Source organism: Leucoraja erinacea, chromosome 20 (genome assembly GCF_028641065.1).
Source record: "Leucoraja erinacea ecotype New England chromosome 20, Leri_hhj_1, whole genome shotgun sequence".
NCBI classification, from domain to species: Eukaryota; Metazoa; Chordata; class Chondrichthyes; order Rajiformes; family Rajidae; genus Leucoraja; species Leucoraja erinaceus.
The window spans coordinates 3,878,256-3,898,263 of record NC_073396.1 but is presented as its reverse complement, the minus strand read 5'-3'; the positions used below and the strand labels follow the sequence as shown (position 1 = coordinate 3,898,263).

The window sequence follows — 20,008 nt, the reverse complement described above, 5'->3', positions numbered from 1 at the left end:
TGAATGCAGAGCTATAGTCAGCGAAGAGCATCCTCACGTACGTGCCCTGTCCAGGTGAGTCAGGACAGTGAGAAGAGCCAGATTCTCTTTATAATTCTCTTTATAATAAAGTAAAACCCCAAACACTTGTCCGACAGATCAGAAACACTTTTCAGGAGTCAGGTGTGGATTTGTCAATGACCACTGTCTGCAGAAAAACTGCAGAAATACAGAGGCTGCACTGCAAGATGCATACCACTGGTTAGCCGCACAAATAGGATGGCCAGGTTACAGTTTACCAAGAAGTACTTGAAAGAGCAACCACAGTTCTGGAAAAAGGTCGTGTGGACAGATGAGATAAAGATTACATTATTTCAGAGTGATAATAATATAATAATTATATATTATATGGTCATTGCACATAGGTGCAACGAGATTTGGTATGCAGCTTCCATCCAATAGTCATAACTTAAACAACTAATAAAATTTAGATACCTCGAGAAAGAGCAAAGTATGGAGGAGAGAAGGAACTGCCCAAGATCCAAAGCATACCACCTCATCTGTGAAACACGGTGGTGGGAATGTTATGACCTGGGCATGTATGGCTGTTGAAGGTACTGGCTCACTTATTTTCATTGATGATACAACTGCTGATGGTAGTAGTATAATGAATTCTGAAGTGTAGAGACACATCCTATCTGCTCAAGTTCAAACAAATGCCTCAAAACTCATTGGCCGACGGTTCATTCTACAGCAAGACAATGATCCCAAACATACTGCTGAAGAAACAAAGGAGTTTTTGAAAGCTAAAATATGATTAATTCTTGAGTGGCCAAGTCAATCAACCGATCTGAACCCAATTGAGCCTGCATTTTATATACTGAAGAGAAAACGGAAGGGGACTAGCCCCCAAAACAAGCATAAGCTAAAGATGGCTGCAATACAGACCTCACCAGAGAAGACACCCAGCAACTGGTGATGTCCATGAATCGCAGACTTCAAGCAGTCATTGCAAGCAACAAAAAACTAAACGTGACTACTTTCATTTACATGACATTGCTGTGTCTCAAACATTATGGTGCCCTGAAATGGGGGGGGGGGGGGGGGCATTCTGACAATCTGACACTTTAACCACATGTGATTTTTTATATTACAAATCTCAAATTGTGGAGTACAGAAGCAAATAAATAAATGATGGTTCTTTGTCCTAAACATTATAGAGGGCACTGTAAATATCATGACAAAAATGGAACAAATAAGGGTAATATTGATCAGTCAAGCGAAGATAGCTAACAGCTAAGTCAACAAATATAAATGCCAAGTAGTGCATTAGAAATTGTCATACTAGCTGTGCCTCTGTCACTAGTACTGTCATCTCTAAGTTAGAATGTTATGAATAGAAGACCCTCTTTAGAATCTTAGAGACTTAATTTAAGTTGTTCCTCTAGACTCACAGATGCAACTTCTCAAACTGCGACTCAATCGATTCCCCCATGGGGATTTAACCAATCCTGTGTCACTATTACAACAGAGAGCACAGAGCATGCTGGTCAACACTTCTCCATCAGCCTCTTCAAAATGGATGATCTGCTCATAATCTTACTGTATGTATATTTATGGGATATTGCAGCCTCGTTGCCTCTGTATCACCACTTGAACCCAGAAATTCGATTCCTGCTATGGTTGTTGTGTTTAGTGTTGGTGCTAAATCGAATCTCCAGCAGAGAACAATCACAAAATAGGTTAAATGTAAGTTTGAAACGGCATCAGAATATTTTACGTGTTTAAGAAGGAACTGCAGATGCTGGAAAATCAAAGGTACATAAAAATGCTGGAGAAACTCAGCGGGTGTAGCAGCATCTATGGAGCGAAGGAAATAGGCAACGTTTTGGGCCGAAACTCTTCTTCAGAATATTCTTGATGATTAGCTGTATATTTAGTATTTGGATACATTTCCTGCCAATGTAAAGGTTTGGTTTATTAGTCCAAGCGCGATTAGTCACATGGGTACAGTTAATGACCGCATGCACAAATGGGAAGGCAACTGTGATGGCGAATTCTGGTCCTAAGATACCACTTCCCCTCACTGAAATCCATCCTCTACCAGGAGAAATTTTGGTGACCTCCTTGATGCACACACGGAGCTGCTGTGTAACAACATTCAAAGCTCAGTAAGTAGAGAGTCAGTGTCACATTGATCTGCCGTCCAGGCACAAGAACATGACTGAACATCACTCTGCAAGGTTTCATTTATCCCTGTCATGACAGCTTGGTCCGCGCATACATTCATCTTCAGACAGATCCAGGTAGACTTGGCATCTCAGAAAACTCTGTGGGAATTGGCTTCTCGCTGATGTGCATGTCTTTGTTTGCTGCCCCAGATCCCTTCCCTTCCCTCAGTGTCTTTCACCCCTGCCCTGAAACCAACAGTAATGGATTCCCGTCAGTGGTGTCACTGCTGAGGCGTCTACTAAAACTGTAGCTCAGCAGCAGAAATCCAGGGAAAAAAAACATTCCCTGTCACATGTAGCACGCTTTGTGAACGTTAGAAGGTGCTTAAGCAGACGGCAGTCAGTTTTAAAGGTTTAGTGATATCAACGGAGCCTGCTTTTAACCAGCAAGTGAAGCCAGGACATTACACACTGTTCTCTTAAATCCACCTGAGATTGTTCCCCAGTGGTCACTGTGTGGATCACTAGGTTCAATTTAGGTGAAAATACGCAGTATGTAACCAATAACTCATTCAACCCCCCTGCGAAGAAAAGGTCCAGCGTTATAATGCAAGTTGCAACTGAAGGTTCCCAGCCCAATTTCACAATTGCCGTGTTTCCACTCAGAAATGATTATTAAATGATCTGACGATCAATTTTTATCCAAAAATCAATTTTTGATCACTCAGCACATAAAACAAAACAAGCATTTTTTTTTTGGTGGACAAAAGTGCTGGAGAAACTCAGCGGGTGCAGCAGCAGATTCTATGGAGCGAAGGAAATAGGCAACGTTGCCTATTTCCTTCGCTCCATAGATGCTGCTGCACCCGCTGAGTTTCTCCAGCACTTTTGTCTACCTTCGATTTTCCAGCATCTGCAGTTCCTTCTTAAGCATTTTTTTTTGCCTTTCATTCACTGTAATGCTCTTTAGGACGTCTAAAATTGTCGAAAGTACCACACAACTATCTATCTTTCATCTATGTCTTAATGACTCTTAACAAAATAACCGTTGGACTGAAAGCCTGATTGGGCCTGTCCCACTTATGCGACTTTTTTGGCGATTGCAGGCACCTGTCGTAGGCCGTTGCAGGTCGCCGAAAATTTTCAACATGTTGAAAACCCAGCAACGACCAGAACAAGTTACGACTCTTTGGGTGACTACTCACGACCATCCAGGCTTCACCCCACAACATGTCGCCAGGGTGTCGCCTGTATGGTCGTGAGTCGTCTCCTCAGTCGCCCAAAGAGTCGCAATGTCTTTCTGGTCGCCACCGGAATTTCAACATGTTGAACATTTTCGGCGATCTTCAACGACCTATGACGGGTGCCGACAGTCTCTGAAAAAGTTGTGTAAGTGGGACAGGCCCATGATCCTCTTAGGTTTCCCAGCCTTGACGCCACTATTCCTACGGTGCAGCGAACATCACCAATACAATGCCAGTTAGCATTCTCCAAGAGTATAAAAGTAAAGTATTGCCAACACAGGTGCACCATTTCCACCTTCTAAAATGGTGGAAAAGCTCAGTAGGTTAAGCAGCACTGAAGAGGAGAGAAAAGGTTGTCATCTCAGGTCGGTGTTTTTAAATTGGACTAGTTTGTAGAGCCCGCTGATGAAGGGTCATTAATCTGAAATATTTCTCATTTCTGAATTGCTACATTTTCCCAACATTTGCTTAGTTGGATACTTTTCACATCTGGCACATCTGTGCCAAACCAACCAGAGGTAGTGCATCTGACAGTCCCATTCATTTATTTCAAAGGTAAGTGAAAATAACCTGCACAAAGTGCTGGGGGAACTCAACAAGTCAGGCAGCATCTGTGGAGGGAATTGATAAGTGATGTTTTGGGTTGGGACCCTTCTTGAGACTCCTAGATTAAAGATATTTCCAGAAGATAGACACTAATAGCTGGACTAACAGCGGGTCAGACAGCATCTCTGGAGAAAAGGAATAGGTGACGTTTTGGGTCAAGACCCTTCTGACTGAGGTCAGGGGAGAGGGAGTCTAAAGATATGGAAGGGTTTAATTTCAGATTTTGTTGCACTATTTTAGTTTGAAGCGACACTTTTTTATCTGTTACTGAACATCTCTGTTCATTGGGAACATTTGGAAATGACCCACAGGTGGCATGGGCCACCAGAGATCATGAGGGTGCTCCAGGGGTTTATATACCAACCACGGCTGGGCGTTTGCTTGCAAACTTCCTCACTGCAAAACTGGCTGTACACTGTCAACGTTGATGCCACAAGGACTAAATGGACTAAACTGGGCCACACCACAAGCTGAGGTAAATGCAAACCAATGGTGTAACTCTACTTTGTAAAGGCAGTTTGTGGATTGGGCTTTAAGAGTTTTAAATCTTACTTTGATTATAGTCATCTTTTTTTTTGCCAAAAACCCCCATTACGTTCTTGCCTTGCCGGTCATGGGTCTCATTCAATTACGACTATAGACAATTGGTGCAGAAGCAGGCCATTCAATGTGATCATGGCTGATCATCCCCAATCAGTACCCCGTTCCTGCCTTCTCCCCATATCCCCTGACTCCGCTATCTTTAAGAGCTCTATCTAGCTCTCTCTTGAAAGTATCCAGAGAGCCGGCCTTCACCGTCCTCTGAGGCAGAGAATTCCACAGACTCACAACTCTCTGTGAGAAAAAGTGTTTCCTCGTCTCCGTTCTAAATGGCTTACCTCTTATTCTTAAACTGTGGTCCCTGGTACTGGACTCCCCCAACATCAGGAAAATGTTTCCTGCCTCTAGCGTGTCCAAACCCTTAATAATCTTATACGTTTCAATAAGATTCCCTCTCATCCTTCTAAACTCCAGAGTATACAAGCCCTGCCACTCCATTCTCTCAGCATATGACAGTCCCGCTATCCCGGGAATTAACCTTCTAAACCTACGCTGCACTCCCTCAACAGCAAGAATGTCCTTCCTCAAATTAGGGGACCAAAACTGCACACAATACTCCAGGTGTGGTCTCACAAGGGCCCTATACAACTGCAGAAGTACACAGGTGGTCTAGGGTGAGAACTGTCACAGCTAAATGACATTCGAAGAATAGCCTGGGAACTGACACGAGCCAGAGAATGTGCTTCCACACATTTGTAGAACCATTCCACAACGATCAAGTCGTACCTGAGAGATGTCCTATTTTCTTGGCTATCATGCATTTGATTATGAACAGCCATCCGAATCCAATTTCAGACATTCTGCAACCCTTCCAAAATTGGTTTGAATTCTTCACTTGCTGCTTTGTTTCATGTATCAGGTAATTGGAAGTTGAATTATTAAAGCATACGAAAGACGAACATCAAAGCCTGTTATTGCTAATGCATATAAACTGGTTACCAGAGTACGTCCAGTTTATGCTGATTTGCATTGCGCGTACACTATTTGTACAAACACAAATGAGGTTTGTGTGGTGGGAAATAAGAGTTAATACTACTGGCATCATCACGAGTGTATCCATAGGTATTAGAGGATAACACTCAAGAGTCGACAGTGTTGTATTCTCTTATGTCCCAGATAGAACAATGACATTCTTATTTGCAGCAGCACAACAGTTCAGTGTATATTTACACACATACTCATGTACACAAACGGAATGAGTGTGTGTGTGTGTGTGTGTGTGTGTGTGTGTGTGTGTATAATATCTATATCTATATCTGTGTGTATATATATATATAGATATAGATCTATATAGAAGGTACACAAAAATGCTGGAGAAACTCAGCGGGTGCAGCAGCATCTATGGAGCGAAGGAAATAGGCAACGTTTCGGGACGAAACGTTGCCTATTTCCTTCGCTCCATAGATGCTGCTGCACCCGCTGAGTTTCTCCAGCATTTTTGAGTACCTTCGATTTTCCAGCATCTACAGTTCCTTCTTAAACACTAGATCTATATAGATATAGATATAGATATAGAGATATATATATATAAAAGAGAGGCTTATCACCACCAAGCATGTACTTCCAAGCTTTGTTCCAGATCTTTAAAGCCTCCGGCTAAAATGCAAGCCTAGATTTATCCAGTTCCAAAGTCTACCTTGTTGCCCAGTTTAAAGATAAACATTTAACATAATCACAAAGATGTGGGGTGGAAAATTCAGGCAGTCGAACCATCAAGCACGATTCCAACTGGTGTCTTTGCTTGAGGTGACTCGCCAAATCCCAATCATTGCCCCAGGCTGCACCACATTCCTTCCACAGCCTGCGGTCAAGCCCTGAATTCTGCTGCTGGCTGGGCCAATTTAATGAAGCCTCGCCTGCAGAATGTTAAACTACCCTGTTCTCTTTCAAAGGTTGGCCAATCTACCATTCACATCAGCATTTCCAGCTTTTGTTTTAGATCCGTGGCATTTTGTAGCATTTTTATTCCTTCCACTGATAGTATGTTCTTGTCTCCATCACAAAGCAATCTGAAGGCCACCGCCAGCACCACCAATTTAGTTGGCTTCCCCCTTGGAATGCATAGCGATCTCCCGTGTATTTATCAAACAACGATGCTCTGAAGTATTTCTCCAAGGACTACATTTCAGATGTTCTTGCAGTCACGGTGTAATAAGATTGATATTGAGTGTGTCAAATTAATGCTTGGTAAATCAGTTATTTTAAAACATGGTAATGAACAAAATTCAAAGACCATTGGAAGGAAAAATTTGGGGGAAAATGTATCTACTTACCTGTAATAACTATTTAACCTGAGGGAGGTTAGACTGAACTAGACTTCTCAGAAAACAATGAATTAATTATATTTTGCAGTATTGTTATCCCTGTAACTTGAGATGTTTATAAATATTTTAAAGTAATAGCTTTTATTCCTTACCAATGCTGCAAAAGCGTGCAGAATACAAAGCAAAAACAATCCATGCAATAGATATCTTCATACAGTAGAGGGAAGGAAGGTTGGAAACGGACTGATCCGTGAAACGCTACAAATCGCACATTTTTCAGGTAGTGTAGCAGAGTGATTATATTAATGCACTATCAACCGCAGCCTGGACTAATGATTTGGAGATACACATTCATTATTACATTGGAAGTGAAAACTTAAATTTAGTAAATCTAGAATAAAAAATGAAAAAGGTATTATTAATATAGAGGAACACCAAATCATCAGGCCGTTGTTAAACCTGACGACTGCATCTGGTCTACCTCCTGCAGTGAACTTGTTGATTTCACTAACTTTACCACGAACTTCCCCCTGCTCTCAAATTCACGAACTATCTCGAGCACATCTCTCCCTTTTCTTGATCTCTGTTTCCATCACGTCCTCAGACTGGCATTGATTGGACTTTATCTTGCCCCAAATGTTATTCCCTTAACATGTATCTGTAAAGTGTGGATGACTCGATTGTAATCATGTATTGTCTTTCCACTGACTGGTTCGCACGCAGCAACAACTTTTCACTGTACCTCAATACACATGACAATAAACTAAACTCAAACTCACAGGGGACAGACCATTGACTGATGTCTATGACAAACCCACTGACTCCCAGGATCTACTGCCTCTTGCAAGGACGCGATACACCACTCTCAATTTCTCCACTGCATCTACTCCTGAGATAAGCCGTTCCATTCTAGGACATCCAAGATGTTCTTTAGTAAACATGGTTTCCTCATTGCTGTCATAGATGGATCCCTCACCTGCATCTCCCCAGTATCCCACAGTTCTGCTCATGTTCATGCTTAGACGGAACAAGGATAGAGTTCCCCTGAACCTCACCATCTGCCTATCAAAACTCCTCTCACTTGTATCCACCTAATCTCACCAGGCCTTGGACTGTTCGACCTGCTGCCCTCTGGAAGGCGCTATAGGTGCATCAAATCCAGGACAAATAGACTCAGAAATAGTTGCTTTCCGAAAATTATAACTACTCTTAATTCAAATTCACACATGCCCGCAGAATTGTGCACCTATCTCAGCTTTTCACTAAATTATATGTATGCACTGAGTACGAGCAGCTTTCAATTTCACTGTACATGTATAGTGACAATAAATGGCATATCTATCTATATCTGCCCCTCTCTTACAGCTTTCATCCTCCCCAACCCACAATCAGTCTGAAGAAGGGTCCTGAACCAAAACGTCACCTGTCCATATTCTCCACAGATATTGCCTGATCCCTTTGAGTTACTCCAGCACTTTGTGTCTTTCTTTGTCATTAAAATATACTTGGTTAGCCAGTCCTTTTCAGAGCAGTATATTTATAATTTCTCACAGTCTTGCCTATTATGTGATTTCAGATACCCTGCAATTAGTTGTATTTAGTTTATTCAGAAAATAAGGAGATTGGATAAATGAGTCAATTTTAGATTAGCAATCAGTAACTAATAGAGGGCCACAAATTATGAATTATTTAAGGATAAAGTATCCACATAAGCTGATGATAATAATACAAGTGGCTAGCAAGCTGAGAGAAGGACACAGAGATCTCCCATAAAGTGTACAGATAGGTTAACTGAGCGGACAAGCAGTTGACAGGTTGGATTTAATGTGAGAACATTTGAACTGATTATTTTTTTAGAAGGAAAAATGAATCGGTAAATCATGAGATAAATGAGATAAATGGATCAAGACTACAAGATATTGCATTACAAAGAAATTCTGCAGTCCTCACACATAAAACAAAAAAGTAAATGTAGGTACAGCCAATAATTAGAAAATGCAACAAACTGTTAATCCTTCTTCAGACGGAGTCAAGGCAGAGGAAAATTAGAGATATGGAAAGGTACAAAGTTAATTTAAGGTGTGAAAAGGACAGATTAAGGCAGGCGATAACCAAAGAAATGTAGAATAGTTCATAGTTGGCTGAGGGGAAGAACACAACGAGGCAAACAAACAGAAAAAAAGAATCAGGGCAGTGAAACTAGTGAGACGGGAGTCTGAAGGGTGTTCACCCAAAATGTTGCCCATTTCTTCTATCCAGAGATGCTGCCTGTCCCACTGAGTTACTCCAGCATTTTGTGTCTATCTTAAGAGTACAGAGTATAGTTTCCAGTTGCAATACACCTCAGAGTTAAAATGTGATGGCTGAAAGATGATGTGAATGCAATGAATTATACTGAGTGCCATGTGGAAGTTTATAATCCTTGCAAAAGACACCTATGCTTTGGTTGCTAGCAAGAATGGAGTGCGTTCAGCTCTTTCTGAATTAAATGCATCAGTGGATGAAAAGCTTTCCTTGTTCAACAGTGGGTAACAAGCTGTGATATGTAGCAGAAATCTCTGCCTCCAGCTTGGAAGGAGCCCAAAGAATAAACATCCAGACAGCAGTGACCTTGATAGCTATTGACAAAGCAATCGCCAACCTATGCGGATGATGGAGTTGTGGCTGCATATTTCACGGCAGCCATCCTTACTGAAGCATTGACGTGTCACACACTGTTCCGCACTGTGGTTCTGGCAAGAACATTGCTCTCTGAAGAGTCTAGGTACCAGATCAAAAGCCCTTTCCTTCTTCATCCCATTTACAATGGCAGCTAGTCATGTACTGCATCTCCTCAGTTCATTGCCCCAATAATCAGCAATGTTACTTTCCAAGAGGAATGGAGCAACTAGTCCTGAAATACCATCTAGCTCATCGGTGACCCTCGGACTATCTTTGATCAGACTTTACTGGCATTACCTTGCACTAAATATTATTCCCTTATCATGAGTAGGAAAGTACTGCAGATGCTAGTTTAAATCGAAGATAGACACAAAATGCTGGAGTAATTCAGCGGGACAGGCAGCATCTCTGTTGTAGGAGGTGCAAGTGAACCTCTGCCTCACCTGAAAAGACTGTCGGGGTCCTTGGATGGAATCAAGGGGGGAGGTAAAGGGACAGGTGTTGCATCTCCTGCGGTTGCAGGGGAAACTACCTGGGGAGGGAGTGGTTTGGGTGGGAAGGGACAAGTTGACCAGGGAGTTGCAGAGGGAACAGTCTCTGCAGAAAGCCGAAAGAGGTGGAGATGGGAAGATGTGGCCAGTAGTGGGATACCATTGGATGAGGCTTAGCGCAAATTGGAGGAACAGCACCTCATATTTCGCTTGGGCAGCTTACACCCCAACGGTATGAACATTGAAGGTTACACAAAAAAGCTGGAGAAACTCAGCGGGTGCAGCAGCATCTATGGAGCGAAGGAAATAGGCAACGTTTCGGGCCAAAACCCTTCTTCAGACCCTTCTTCCTGCCCTCCAACTATACGCAGTGATCCCTCCTGCCCTCCAACTGTACGCCTCTTCAAGGTATGAACATTGACTTTGCTAACTTCAAATAGCCCTTGCTTTCCCTATCTCCCCTCCCCCTCCCCAGTTCTATCACCAGTCTTACTGTCTCCAACGACATTCTATCTCTATCTCACCCACTCCCCTGACATCAGTCTGAAGAAGGGTCTCAACCCGAAATGTCACCCATTCTTTCTCTCCAGAGATGCTGCCTGGCCCGCTGTGTTACTCCAGCATTTTGTGGCTACATTCCCTTATCATGTATCTGTACACTGTGAATGGCTCAATTCTTTCCACTGACTGGTTAGCACACAACAAAAGTTATTCACTGACAATAAACTAAACTGAAAACTGAATGCAGCTGGCTTGTACAGATTTCGGGTCGGGTAAAAGTCATTCAGCATCTCATGCAGGATGACCTGTGAATATTGGTGACATTAAGAACTCACAAAAACTCCAGTCTCTAATAGAATCGTAACTGTTAGCAGAAATAAATCAACAATTAACCAGCAACCAGCATGTGAATTTCACAAATAAAATCTGCTGTGTGGTGTGGCAGTGTGTGGATGGAAGCAGCTTACTTCTGTTGTAAACCCATTTACCCACACAAGGTTTACAGAGTATGTCAACTGAAACAGTCATAGAGTGATACAGTGTGGAAACAAGCCCTTCGGCCCAACATGCCCACGCCAACTAACATGTCCCATCTACACTAGTCCCACTTGCCTGCATTTGGCCCATATATCCCTCTAAACCTGTCCTATCCATGTATCTGTCTAATTGCTTCTTAAACATTGCGATATTCCCTGACTCAACTACCTCCCCCGTCAGCTCGTTCCATACACCCACAACCATTTGCGTGTATAAGTTACCACTCAGATTCCTATAAAATGTACCTTTAATTTCTAAAATAACTGGAGTTACATCAATATAGTGAAACGACCGACTTTAGGATAAAAAAGGACGCAGTGCTGAACACCTGGATAGGTGACGTTTTGGGTTGGGATCCTTCTTCAAGATGCTCAGACCCGATAGGTCACCAATCCATGTTCTCCAGAAATGCTGCCTGTTGCGCTGTCACTCCAGCGTTTGTGTCTGTTTTTTGTAAACCAGCATCTTTTTTATACCTGACATTAGGATACATCTTCGCTGTATACCTCAGTCATGTGTATTAAAGTGGAGTCCTTCATGAGAACAACTGAATTTACAAAAAAAAGACACAAAGTGCTCTAGTAATTCAGCGTGTCAGGCAGCATCCCTGGAGAACATTGATTGGTGATGTTTCGGGTCGGGACCTTTCTTCAGACGAGGCCAGATGGAATTTAGGTAGCCAATTTAGCATCCACAGTAAATCAACGCTGGTTTGTCAAGTCATACTGTGCTTGGTTTCTATAAGTACCACAAGCAATTAAAAAAAATCAATTTGCTATTGTTCGAAAATAGAATTAGGTGGCATTTTAAGGACCAGTTAAATAGAAGGGCAAGTGCAGTGGCACATTTGATGTGCGATTAAAATTTTATTCTTATCGATAAAAAAATTACATTGTACCATACCTCATCTTCTTTTAAACATAGCAATGTTAATTTGAGAATGAACAAGTAAATGAGAAGAGTGCAAATGAGAAGAGTGCAATGTAATAGGATCTTCTTATTTCCAATAAGCAACAGAAGCAAATAAAACAGAAACAATCAACATTTCCCACCTATTTAAACTGGAGTATTTTGTATAGATACAAAAATGATTGTGAATTGCATGCTACTCTAAGATAAAGAGTGGGAATAAATAGGTTTTTTGTCAAGCTGGAAGCAGGGTGAGAGGGAAAAGGGTGAGAGATGGAGAGAGATTGGGGAAGGGAGAAAGGGTGTAATTGGAACAGTGTATGAGTGTTAACAAACACTTTTGAGAAAGGGACCAAGATAGAGAGAATTTGAATGAATCCATAGATATTCTGAAATAGCATGGTTGGGTTTCTAAATGACAGTGTACAGCGTAATGTTTTTGTCAAAGTAGAGTTCTCATGGCCTTTTGACATCAAACCACAAATTTAGAAACAGTCCAATTATAGATTTTGGACAGGCAAACAAGTTTATAGGTAGAAAAAATAGGTTTCTTTGATTCTAAACAGGTGATTACACTGTAAACTTAATGGGCGAGATCATTGCAAAATGTTATATCAGAACTATTGCACAAAAAACATATTGGTACTACAATAAATCACTACACTACTTTTATGGGACTGGAGACTTGTCTCCCAGAATGATGCTGGACAGGGCAGGGTCAGCTTAGAGGTTAAAGTTAAAAAGACGAGAGGCTGAAACTGCAACACATTTTGGTTTTAATGGTGGCAAGACAGATGGTCAATCTGTTCACAAAGTATGGGGTGGTTAATTAAATATTTATTTCAAGTCTGTGCCTTTGTTTTAGATATCACTCCATATTTAACCATGGCTGGGTTTTCAGATCATAGCACAAATGTAAGGAGTTGGGAAGAGCTAAATCAATTTTTACATATATCATATCAAAAGGGTGTTTCTTCCAGCCTCCCAATAAACCTGCAATCATATCTGCCTTGTCTGCCATCAGACAGCACTCTCTTCTTGCAACCACCAGCTCCCCTATATCCCCACTGGCTCTACACCAACTACAATCAGACATTATATCCCAACGTCACCCATTCCTTCTCAACCCGATGATTGATATTTCAAGATGTTTGATGTTTTATGATGTCACCCATTCCTTCTGGGAAGAAGGGTCTCGACCCGAAACATCACCCATTCCTTCCATCCCAATAAGCTGCCTGTCCCGCTACTCCAGCATTTTGTGTCTATCTTTGGTGTAAACCAGCATCGACAGACCCTTCCTCCACATTATACCCCAACACCACCCCTAGAATATAATATGCAAAGGATCTTAGAGCTAAGACAGCTGTTAATAAACAATTGTGATTTGTGAATATTTTTAACATGTATAGTTCATATTGTAGGAGCTTGTTTAGAAAAAGATTAAGTGGTAGGGGAAATGAAAATATCTGAGACATTATTACTCATTTTACTAATCTTTATTACTGAATGCTATCCTCAGTTAATCTTTTGAACAAATAGAAAAAACCCTAAATGCAAATCCCAAGTTTTAGCCGGTTGTTTTTCGAAAAGCCCCAGAAAGCGTTTTGTCCTTGTCACTGAGTGATCATGATCAGTCAGCTCATTAATTCAAGTAATTCATGTCCTCCACAGCTTAAAAAAAATATGCACTTCTTTACAGCATTATACTTCATAATGTAATCACTGAACTCAAAATTCATCCCATGTGTTATCCACAGTAAGGGCAGAAAGAACCACAAAATTACGTGCTCGACAGAAATTGCATTTAATTTTAAAATGTCCCACACCTCAAAAAATTTTCAAGTTATTTATATTTAATTTATTAGTTTTGAATTAATTCAAAAGCCTATTTGTACGCAGCAAAATTACTTGACAAACAAATGGAATGTGTGACCAGTCAATCTCATTTTAATGACACTGGGTGAGAAATCTGTGCTGATTAGAAAGCAGAGAGGCAGCAGGATTCTGTTCTTTGCGTAGTAACATGGGTCATTCACATCTATCTGAACAAATTGAACAAAACTTCAGATTAATATGCATCCTAAAGACAATCCTACTTTTAAGTGCCCCCCTAAGCTTGGACGAAGGCTGAAATTAAAGAGAAAACTAACAGTCTAGTACTCGGTAAACGCAGCATTTTATTGGAGTCTGTAGACTGGGTAATGTTCAAGGACTCGGCAACGGACCTGAATGAATTCGCTGCAGTCGTTACAGACTTCATAAGGAAATGTGTGGAGGACTGTGTTCCAACAAAAACCTTCCGAGTGTTTCCTAACCAGAAACTTTGGATGAACCATGAGATCCGCATTCTGCTTAAGGTCACATCCCGGGCATTCAGGTCTGGTGATGCAGAGGTCTACAAGAAGTCCAAATACAATCTTGAAAAGGCCATCAAAAAGGCCAAAAGGAACTTCTGCTCTAAGCTGGAGGATGAGTCAGGTGTTCGGCAACTGTGGCAGGGCTTGAATGCCATCACCTCCTACAAGGCAAAATCAGGAGGCAGCTCAAACAACAGCAAAACATCACTCCCTGACGAGCTCAATGCGTTCTACGCACGCTTTGATAGGGAGAACACTGATGTGCCTTCCCGAGCCCCCATTCACTTTGATGGTATTACAGTCACACTCACAGAGGCCGATGTCAGAAGATCCTTCAGGGGGGGTGAACCCTCGGAAAGCGCCTATGCAGACCAACTGGCTGGAGTTTTTGCGAACATTTTTAACCACTCACTTCTGAGGTCTGAGGTTCCCACCTGCTTTAAGAGGACATCAATAATACCGGTGCCCAAGAAGAGTAAGGTGACGTGCCTCAATTACTATCGACCAGTGGCACTAATGTCTGTTGTGATGAAGTGCTTTGAGAGGCTGGTTATGAGGTATAACAACTCCCACCTCGACAAGAACCTCGGTCCGCTACAGTTCGCATACCGCCACAACAGGTCCACGGAGGATGCGATCTCGCTGGCTCCACTCCGCATTGGACCACTTGGACAATAAAAACACTTACGTCAGGCAGTTGTTTATAGACTATAGCTCGCCGTTCTATACCATCATCCCCCCCCTAGCTGGTTACGCGAGGAGGTGTGGTGATTAGGAGCTCCCGTCCAGACACAAGAACTAGTGTGTTTTATCATCTTAATGGAATTCAGTGGCACTTTAAACATCTGTGTGTATCTCTGCGACGCTGAGTTACTCCAGCATTTTGTGTCTATCATTCTGGTAAACCTCCACATCTGCCCGGTAATGCAGCGACCAGGCTGTACACAATGCTCCAAATGCACAGAGAGTGGTGAATCTCTGGAATTCTCTGCCACAGAAGGTAGTTGAGGCCAGTTCATTGGCTATATTTAAGAGGGAGTTAGATGTGGCCCTTGTGGCTAAAGGGATCATGGGGTATGGAGAGAAAGCAGGTACAGGATACTGAGTTGGATGATCAGCCATGATCATATTGAATGGCGGTGCAGGCTCGAATGGCCTACTCCTGCGCCTATTTTCTATGTTTCTATGTAATGCGGCCTAACCAAAGTCCTATAAAGCTGCATCATGACTTCCTGACATACTGACTGCCCCAATAAATGAAAGCTAGCATATCATATGCCTATTCTAACTATTTGTGTTGCCATTTTCAGGGAGTTATGGACTTGGGCTCTAAGTTTCCTCTGTACATCAATGCTGCTAAGGGTGCTACCATTAATTGACTATTTTCCCCTTACATTCATCCTCCCAAAGTCAACACCTCACACTTGCTTGGATTAAATCCATCTGTCATTTCTCCACCCATTTCCATAGCTGATCTACATCCTGCTGCATAGTTTGACATTCTTCCTCATAGGATGATAGGTTAATTGGCCACTGTAAGTTGCCCCTGGTGTGCAAGTGAGTTGGTAAAATCTGGCGAGAGTAAATTAGAATATAGGGAGAGTAAAAAATCTTGGATTCACGCGAATGAATGATAGATGGTCGACACAGGCATGATGGGTTGAAGAACCTGCTTCAGTGAGGCGTGACTGATGCCAACTCTAACAATTTCACAAAGATTTGTAATCTCTGCTTTCAACGTTTCAACTTGCTTGTACTGGTATTCTTGGCACAATATTAATCTGTGGGTAAGCTTCAGTAATATTTCTTGATCTTACAAATAAATATGTCACTGCCTGCCATTCTGAAAGGGACCCGTTAATCCCTCGTCTTTGTTTCTTGTCTGTGAACCAATTTTCTACCCATGTCAGCACTCTACCCCCAATACCATGTGCTCTAATTTTGCCCACTAATCTCCCATGTGGAACCTTATCAAATACAGTCCAGGTATACTACATCCACTGGCTCACCCTTGTCCATTTTCCTCGTTACATCCTCAAAAAATTCCAAAAGATTAGTCAAGCATGATTTCCCCTTTGTAAATCCATGCTGACTCGGACCAATCCTGCTACTGCTATCCAAATGTGCTGCTGTTTCATCTTTTATAATTGACTCCAGCATCTTCCCCACTACCCATGTCAGGTTAACTGGTCTATAATTCTCTGTTTTCTCTCTTTCTTAAAACGTGGGATAACATTAGCTACCCTCCAATCCATGGGAACTGATTCTGAATCTATAGAACATTGGAAAATGATCACCATTGCGTCTACAATTTCTAGAGCCACTTCCTTAAGTACCCTGGGATGCAGACCATCAGGCTCAGGGGATTTATCTGCCTTCAGTCCTTATCAGTCTACCCAACACCATTTCCTGTCTAATGTGAGTTTCCTTCAGTTCCTCCGGCACCCTTGATCCTCTGGCCACTAGTACATCAGGGAGATTGTTGTGTCCTCCTAAGTGAAGACAGATCCAAAGTACCTGTTCAACTCGTCTGCCATTTCCTTGTTCCCCATAATAAATTCACCCTTTTCAGTCTTCAAGGGTCCAACTTTGGTCTTAACTGATTTTTTCCTCTTCACATACCTAAATAAGCTTTTACTATCCTCCTTTATATTTTTGGCTGGCTTACATTCGTACCTCATCTTTTCTCCCCGTTTTGCCTTTTCAGTTATCTTCTGTTGCTCTGTAAAAGTTGCCCAATTCTCTGGCTTCCCGCTCATATTTGATACGTTATACTTCTTCTCCTTTATTTTTATACTGTCCCTGACTTCCCTTGTCAGCCACGGTCGCCCCTTACTCCCCTTGGAATCTTTCTTCCTCTTTGGAATGAACTGATCCTGCAACTTCTGTATAGTTCCCAGAAATACCTGCCATTGCTGCTCTTTCTCTATTCAAATCGCCTTAGCAGATGGCCTTCCCAATTCCAGCTGACGGATCGGTAGATAATAGCTCAATTTTTCTTTGCTTTTGCCTTGGCAAATTTTTATTCTGTTAAATTTGCAATTTAAATTGACATTATTGTTCAAATGAATGAATTAAGGGAATAGCAGGTCCGAATATATATCAGGAATATGTCTGTCTTTACAGTGGTTGAGGGAACGTGGAGATTTAGGTTTTGCTCTTTAAAACCGGATTACACCTTTTTGAGAATGTCTCATGAAACTCCTGTGATGAATTGCAAACTAGTACTGTCAGTTTTTCATCCAGAGGGATGAACTGAGAATAGTGATTTAAATTTCCATCTGCTTTCAAATGCCATCTTGTCTCTTTTGGTAACACTATTGCCTCTGTATTAGAAAAGTTCAATATGCACCACAGACAATTGAATGTCCAATCTAAACTGACATTTCAGTGCAATGCTGATGAAATCCTGCAAGGTTGAAGGTGCTATCCTTGCAGCTGAGATGTCCAACTAAAGTGCTGCCTGTGAGCTCGGGTAAATATTAAATCCCTTCTGCCTCTAGTCAAAGGAAAGGAAGTAGACTACTATGCTACTGAACATTTTCAATCACCACCACAAGAACTAGATTACCAGATAAGTAAACCCTTTGGTATTTTTGGGTCTCTGCATGCAAACTCAATGATTGAATTATCCTGATGTTAGGCACGAAATGCTGGAGTAACCCAGCGGGACAGGCAGCATCTCTGGAGAGAAGAAAAGGGTGACATTTCGGGTCGACACCCTTCTTCAGACTGAATTAGCCTAATAGGTATGAAATTTTAGTAGCTGAACTGCTTTATTTTGAATATATTATATTCTTCCTAAAAGTCATTTTCCATTGATATTGTTGAAGGCATAGTCATACAACACGGAAATAGGGCATTCAGCCCACAGAGTCAGTGTTGACCACCAAGCAGCTGTTTACACTAATCCCATTTTATTTTCCTTACATTTTCATCAATTTACTCTCTAAATTCCAGCTAAAGCTGCCAAAGTTAAACAGTCTGCACGTGGATGTAGGGAGGAAAACTTTGTCTTCTACCTTGATTTATACCTGGGCCCCAGAGGTGAGGAACAATGTGTATTAACTTTGCCGAGAAAATTTCGTTGAAAGGCTGATATTAAATCCAATTTTAATTTAACAGCTTGCTTATCGAAATATCCTCTGACGCAATACAAATTATAAAATATTTCAAGTCCAAGCATCATTTTTATTTAATTAATCCATATTCCACAGGGATGTTGACCAAGCAGCAATTATATTATTTCTAATAGTTTAAGTATTTTGTAGATACAGCTCCGTGTTTTCATTTCTAACTAAATATATTTGCATGTGTTAATTATGTCTAATTAATGCCCTTAACAATATTGCTCAGAAACTCTTCAAAATGTTTCTGAAAATAGGATTTATTTTCAGTTATCAGATGATACATAATTTCAATTAACATTATTCACAAATTTATCTCAAAGTTTTTGGTTGTTAATTAAAACTGGAAGAACGAGCAGCGAATCCACTGCCTGGTGGTGAGCAAAATAAATTGAGCTAAATGAATAATAATGTATTCAAAAGTGCAACTCTTCCTCCTGCTCATCTCTGGTTTTTCCCATCCAGTACCACTCTGTGTTCTAAGAATATGGAACAATACTTTTGTTTTTGGGTTATTAATATCGATCACATTTTTGATCCTGGTTTTGGACTTGTGAAACAAGTGGAAGCAACTTCTCTATCTTAAACCCTTCATGATTCTGAACACCTCCATTTAGGTCACCTCTCATTTTTATCTGGTGAAAACGGTTGCAGGCTGTTTTACCATTCTCATACTTAAACCAATTCTTATAGAATCCTTGTAAATCTTCTGTTGTGCCATCTGCACCGCCTCTATGTTCTTTTCCCAATATTGCACCATAACAGGGCATAGTATTGACAGTAACTCAGCGGGTGCAGCAGCATCTATGGAGCGAAGGAAATAGGCAACGTTTCCGGCCAAAACCCTTCTTCAGACTGATCGGGGGTGGGGGGGGGGGGGGGGGGGGGGGGGGGACGACAAGAAAGGGAAAATGAGGAGGAGACCGAAGGCTGGGGGATGGGAGGAGACAGCAGGGGGACTGAGGAAGGGGAGGAGATAGCAAGGACTAACAAAATTGGGAGAATTCGATGTTCATGACCCCAGGATGCAGACTCCCCAAGCGGAATATGAGGTGCTGTTCCTCCAATTTCCGGTGCTGCTCGCTGTGGCCATGGAGGAGACCCAGGACAGAGAGTTTCTCCAGCTTTTTGGTGTACCTTTGATTTTCCAGCATCTGCAGTTCATTCTTAAACACATAGTGTTGACAGTATAGCCTCAAGATTGAAAGTGTACTGGACCAAGTGCGGACCCGTTGGATCCCGTTCCCCCAATACAATATTTCACCAAACTGCGCACGTGCGGCCTGAGGGGTTCCCGTTGTGAAACCAGAGATCCCCGTTGCGACGCGTTTCACGGCAACCCCCAACTGCGCAGGTGCAGGTCACCCTCTTCAATCCCCTATTCCCCCCTCCATTATCCTCCTTCTCCCCACCCTTCATCAACCCTCCTCTGCTTCCTCCCCTCACCCCCTCCCTTCATTCCTCCCTCTTCCCCCTCCCCTCCTCCATTTCTCTTCCTACCCCTATCCACATCAATTCCCCCTCATCCCCCAGCACTCCCACCCCCTCTCTTCACCCT

General features: G+C 41.9%; 1 protein-coding gene across 1 annotated transcript in view; it reads right to left on the bottom strand.

Annotated features, from left to right (window-relative positions):
* sdk1a (sidekick cell adhesion molecule 1a) overlaps nucleotides 1–20,008 on the bottom strand; it is a 513,213-nt gene that overhangs the window by 219,474 nt on the left and 273,731 nt on the right.